The sequence below is a fragment of the Marmota flaviventris genome, chromosome 10, assembly GCF_047511675.1.
Source record: "Marmota flaviventris isolate mMarFla1 chromosome 10, mMarFla1.hap1, whole genome shotgun sequence".
NCBI classification, from domain to species: Eukaryota; Metazoa; Chordata; class Mammalia; order Rodentia; family Sciuridae; genus Marmota; species Marmota flaviventris.
Genome location: NC_092507.1, coordinates 86,401,430 through 86,408,107, shown reverse-complemented (window position 1 = coordinate 86,408,107; position 6,678 = coordinate 86,401,430). Strand labels below are relative to the sequence as shown.

Sequence of the window (6,678 nt, the reverse complement as noted above, 5' to 3'; positions counted from 1 at the left end):
GGGTTCAATCCCCAAACAAGCACCACAACAAACAAAAAAATTAATTAATTAATTAATAATCAAGTAGGATCTCTAGTTTTGTCTTTGTCTTGGCCAATAGAAGAAATAATTGAAATGTTGCATTGATGTTTCATGGAATATTGCAAAAATGAATCAAATACGATTTATGTTTTTATCTTTTCAGACTTTCCAGTTGATCCTTATTTTCCTTATTTCTTTAAAGGAATGATTGATACTGCAGAAGTTATTGATGCTTTTAAGTTAATAGGTGTAACTATTTCTGAAAAAATATGCAATGAAAATTATTGAAAGGTCATCATACACACACACACATTTACATACTATTGTATTAGTATTGTCCATCAATACCACATGGTTTAATTACCATCTCCTTATAATACAGGTCTGCTATAGTTTGGATTTTGAATGTCCCTCAAAGGCCCATGTGTTGAAGGCTTGATTGATCCTTTGTCCCTAGCACTACTGGGAAGGGGAGGAACCTGTAGAAGGTAGGGTCTGGTGGGAGGAGGTTAGGTCACTGGGGGCATGCCTTTGAAGAAGATATTGGGACCCTGGTCCTTTCCTGTCCCTGCTTCCTAACTACCATGTGGTGAGCAGCTTTGTTCCATCAAGTACACCTGACCATGATGTATTGCTTTGCTGCAAACCTAAGAGCTAATAACCAAAAAGTAACCTTGGAGTGAAACTTCCAAAGCTGTGAGCCAAAAATAAATGTATCCTCCTTTAAAAAAATTATATATATATACACATCCTCAACCCTTTTTATTTTTTTTATTTTGAGACAGGATCTCATTAAGTTGCTTTGGGCCTCCCTGAATTAGTGACAGTGGCTTTTAACTTGCGATCTTCCTACCTCAGCCTCCTGAGTAGCTGGAATTACAGGTGTGCACCTCTGTGCTCATCAAATCCTTTCTTCTGTAAGTTAATAATTTCTGGTATTTTGTCTCTTTGACAGGAAGCTAATTAACACAATATCTTTATAATCACTTTAGAATTAAGGTCCTGTCTTACTTTCTTAATCTTCAATACCATCAATACTATTCTTGGTCCTTTGCTCTTATTATCTTATATATTTTCATAAATTCTATATAAATTTTAGAACCAGTTTGTTTAGTTACATACACATAAGCATACACACACATATACTTCCTTGTTGGATTTTAATAAGTTATTAAATGTGTAGATTTATTTTCTGGTGAATTGGCAAATTTATAATATTACATTTTCTCTCATAAACAATACATCTTAATTTATTGAGATTTTTTTTTAACATGTGCACTTATTTATTGTAAAAGAAAAAAATCAATGACAGTGCCAGGGGATGAGTGGCTACCATCCTCCTAGCACACAACAGCACAGTCGCAGGGGAGTCAGACCCTTGAGTTCTGGAGACATAGGAGTGCACCAGGGACAGCCTAGATCAAAACACTTTCTAATGTTCACTGGATCTTATACTTGTCACATTTCTTTTCAGGGTCATAGGGCTCCCAGCGGATGACAGGGAAGATGTGCTTGTTCTTCTCATACCAGCTACTCAGCACCACTTTTCCTGCATGAGACTCATCCTTCTCCACAGTGGCATCACTGAGTAGCTGCACATCATCATGAACATCAAAGTTAAAGAGTGGCCCACTCTTCCCACTTAACGATGAAGTCACAGAAACTTTGATGATAGGGAATGATTAAGTACTCCTTGATGTCCTGCTGACCTGAACTCATGCAGGATCTCAGGATCTCAAGTGCCTTCTAGAGGAACTGCTGCATTGTATTGCCCTTTTTCATTTTGACTGTCTGCTGTTGTCCAGAGCCAGCCAAGTAACTGAAGGTGATTTCAATCTCTTCACTCTTAATCTTCTCCTGCTTGGCTTCCCACTCCTGCCGAAGCTCTTCCCGGAGACGATTTTCCTCCTCCTCCCTGTCTTGGTCATTCAAGATGCTGGTGTCCACATCTGGGCTCTTCCCCAATTTCCTTCTCTGTGGTGATCTCTTCCCTTTCCAGCTCCTCCTCATACATGGCCCCTCCTCCTCCTCTTTGCCTCCCTCCCCTTCTTCCTCCAAGGTGAAGGGCAGGCTAGAGATATTCCTGTTGGCCTCCTTCTTGCGCTCTTTCTCTCGCAGTTTCTCCATCTTTAGCTGCAGCTCCTTTGACTGCTCCCTCTTGGCCAGCTGCTTCTCCTGCTCCTTCACCAGTGCTTCCTGTTTGGCTTTCTTGTCATTCAGGGTCACAAGACCCATGGTGCTGGACTTGAGCTCTGCCTCCACAGCATCCTAGTGTGCAGAGAACTTCTTGTCAATGTTGGATTTCATTATGTTCTCTTCTGTGACCCGCTGCTTCCTCTGCTCCATCTGCTCCCACTGATCTTCCCTTTTCTTCATCAGATGCTTGGAGCAGCCTGCCTAGCTCATGGCGCCCTTGTCCTGAGCTATAGTGGTGGCAGTGGCAACAACTGTGAAAGAGGCCCTGCTAAATCCTAGATTTTTTTTTTTTTAACAGAAGGGATCAATACTAAAAAATGTCCATTGGGAGATTTCTCAGTGAAAGCAGTTTCAGCAGTGTGACAAAGGGCTACATCAGACTGCAGAGGGCTATTGAATGAAAGGGAGGTGAGGAGGTGAGGTCCGTTATTGTGGTTTATTGATTTAGAAATATGAGACAAAGAAAGAGAACAATTAAGCAAGTATAAATGTTATTTATTTTTTTAAGATAGGTGAGCTTTGAGAAAAAAATATCTGTCAGAGAAGGACATGTTGCATGTGTTGTAGAGAGAGGAGGTGGCTTATAGCTGACTGAAAGGGGTTGGAACCAACAGCTCAAGGTGTGTGTGTGTGTGTGTGTGTGTGTGTGTTGAAGTGGAAAACTACAGTTTACACAAGGTAAATAGAGAAGACCATGGAGGTGACATTTGAGTAGATTTGAAGGAGGTGACATGGAAGACTTGATGAATCCTGGGGGGGGGAGAGCTTTCCAGACAAAGAAAATAGGAAGAGGTAGGGGATGAAGTGGATTTGGAATACATTGAATGAGAAAGAGGATGATAGGAGGTGTGTGATTGAAGAGGTAAAAGGCCAGATCCACATGAGGTCTTGCAGGAAATTGTAAGGACTTGGACTTTTACTGATATATTATTGGATGGTTTTAAATAGGTATGTGACATGATCTAACTTAAGTTGTAATACCCTCACTCTGGCTGGTATATTGAGATTAGCTAATGTAAGGATGAAATCAAGAAGAGCAATTAGGACAGTTTTACAACACAGACAAAATTTGAGGGTGGCTTGTACTAGGATGGAAGAAGAAAGAACTGTTTGGATTATTGATATATTTTGAAATGGTGAAAGGATTTACTTTTGCACCATGTGTGTGATACAAAAGAGGGTAGTCAGGAGATTTGATATGAGCACTTAGAAGACTGGGGTTGCCATGTACTGGGATGGACAAGATTGTGAGAGAAGCAGGGTTAGGATAGAGTGAATATCAGAATCTAGTTTTGTTTTTGTTAAGTTTCAGATGCTAATCTGACATCTAAGTAAAAATGTCAAGTAGGCAACTTGAACTAGTAACCTGGAGTTCAAAGAAACACCCTAGGTAGAGATTTGTCAGTTGTTACTTTCAGAAAGTCTTTAAAGCCTTTAGACTGGGAGAGATGACCAGGGAGAGAATACAATATACTGAGTCCTAATATTTTCCAATGTTAAGAGACAGGGGGGATGGGAAGAATCAGACAAAGTGACCCACAAGAAGCAACTAGAGAGAAAAATGGAAACTAGTAGAATACTCTGTTCTGGAAGCCAAATACAGATAACAGTTTGGGAGGAGATAGTTCTCTCTGCCAAATGACTCTGTTAAGCTAAGACAAGGACAGGAGATAGACCACTGGATTTAACCCTGTGGAAGCCATTCATGGAATAATGGTGGTAAGAGCATAGTGGGTTCAAAAATGGCAAGGAGAGATTGGAGACAAGGGATATAACTGTTGATGAAGTGTTGCTGCAAGGACAGAGACAGAAATAAAGTGGTAGTGGGGAAGGTGGGGACAAGAGTCTTTTTGTTTTTCTTTATTTATGATGAAACTGCTTGAGCACTCATGTTTGGGAAGAATTGGGATGACTTGGGGTCTCAGAATGAGTGTTAGGAATTGAACTGGTGGCTTGAGGAGATGCTTTAGGATTAGCAATAATCCCTGAAAAAAAATGAGGACACAAGTTGGCTGAGACAAGAATTTGAAACAAAAATTAGTAAAGCAATGTATCTTGCTGTCTTTCTTCAAATTCTTAATTTCATTTAGTTATTTGAGAAATTCTTTGATGTGAATTTTTTTTCTACTGAGGTACTGATGATTGAACCTAGTGGTGCTTAACCATTGAACTATATTTCCAGCCATTTTTTTATGTTTTTTTTAGAGACAAGGTCTCTCTGAGGCTGGCTTTGAACTAGTTATCCCTCTGCCTCAGCCTTCCAATCCACTGGGATAATGGGCTTTTGCCATTGTGCTGGCTCTGATGGCAATTTTTAAAATTCATAAAATGGGTTTGAACAGTATCATCTCAATGGGAATTATAATTCCATGGCTATTCAGATTTCTTTTGACATTTTGGATATTAGATATTATAGATCCATAAAAATGGAAATTGTCTTTTAAGATCTGCAACCACAAAGGGTATTTGTCAGAATGACTATATGGCTAGAGAGATTAGCAATGAAAAGAAGTTATAAGATGAGGTTATAAGCAGAAAAAAAGAGAAATGTTGAAGAAGAAGCACTAGCAGATTGGGATGTAATAATACAGACTTAAATTTCTGCAGTTCTTTACAATTTATGGTGACAATGTATATATCATTTCATTTAATACTCTGAATAGTTCCTTATTGTAGGAATTATTCCCACATAAATTGGAGTTCAGGGCTGTTAGGTGGCCTCCATATCACAAAAGTAATAATGGACAGAGCTCTACTATAATCCAAATTTTCTGACTTGATGACATTTTGATGTTTTTTGAAATTTATGAATCACAATTTCTATTTGAGTACACTCTTTCTTAAAAAAATGTACAGCACCGATCATGATGGGTCAATAACAGTGGACTGGGATGAATGGAAGAAGCATTTCCTATTGAAACCTGTCAGAAATGTTGAGGAAATTGTTCATTACTGAAATCATTTTAATCTAGGTAGTCTCTTTTTGCTATTTGTTTATTTTATGTCATGGGCATAAAAATGTAACACAGTTTGTAAAATTATGTGTCAATGTGACCTATGCCTTAGGTCATTGTGGGGATTAAAGTAATTAATAAATGAAAAGCTTTTAGAATAACAATTGACATGTTAAGCACCATACTTTTTTAACTATTATGATTACCAGTAGAAAGTAAAGGACTTTGAACTGAAACTGGTATTTCAAATCTGTGATGTCTGTTGTTTCTTTGTGAAATCTACCTTTGTTTTCTTCAACACTTAATTTTCTCTTAACATTCTGTGTTATGGCTGGGTGCTGTGGTGTACCTGTAATTGGGGGACTGAGGCAGGGGAAGCACAAGTTCTAGTACAGCCTGGGATTACAGGTGTGCACCACTGTACCTGGCTTGTCATTTATAATCATACAAAGAAGGTGTTAATATTGTTTCTACTTCACATTTGAGGAAACAGAGGCCCAGAAGAGTTGTTCAGTTAGGATTAGGGAGGTCAGGATTTGATTCCATCTGATTCCTGGGCCCAGGTTCTGTCCCCTCAAAAATTCCAAGTTATGATACATGTATAGCAGAACTTATTTTCTGCTTTAGGTATTACATGGAAATGATCAGACTTTCACCACTTCCACTATAGGTCAAGATGTAAAAGAAAACTCTTTTAAATATGTTTTATATATTTTATATTTTTTGTTAAAGTATAGTCTGACTGAAGATAACATAGCTATCCACTAGATCTTGAACTCTAATGAGACTCTGACATTATTGCCAATTAAATAGTGAGCTAGTAGTTTGTTTGATTTGAGTTTTGCCATAGCTAAAAATATTTATTACAATTTGAAAGATTATTCTTTTTGTATTCAATCTTAGATAAATAATTTTCAATTGAAAATATGATAGATTTAAAAATTGGGAATGTAAAGATTGTCATAAACATGATAATCTGTTATTTTTAATTTATAATTGACAATATTATGAGATATTTAAAATTGTATATTTGGTAGAGCACAATATTTGGGGAAAGTCTGATGCTTATTTACTATGGAGCTGAGATATGTACAACATTCCTTAGATCTTATGAGGAGATAGAACTTTCATTTGAGATCATTTAGTTACTATTTATTTTGTTTTAACAGGGAATTGATTTAGGCAAAAGATGGGCTTTTCAAGATATCATTGATGAAGAAAGAAGACCTGGCCAGTTGTGGAAATACCCATTGGCCCAGGGCACAGTTGGTACCTGTGATTGAACATGCACAGCACCATTGGAATGTCTAAAAATCCTAATGCAAGTGTGTTGCATGGCTCATGTGTATGTTTTTGAGTAACATGAATAATATGTGATGCTTTTCAAAAGGAATATTTTAGACAGGTCAATACTATTTTTTTAATACTCTCATGTGCAAACTACTTTATTGCCAGTGATCTGGATTCATTTATTCAGTAGCTTCCAGATGATGAACTCATGTTGAGT

General features: G+C 37.6%; 1 pseudogene; it reads right to left on the bottom strand.

Moving 5' to 3' along the window:
- Window positions 1-1,460: 1,460 nt before the first annotated feature.
- LOC114082173 (protein FAM50A pseudogene) lies at window positions 1,461-2,330 on the bottom strand (annotated as a pseudogene).
- Window positions 2,331-6,678: the final 4,348 nt, after the last annotated feature.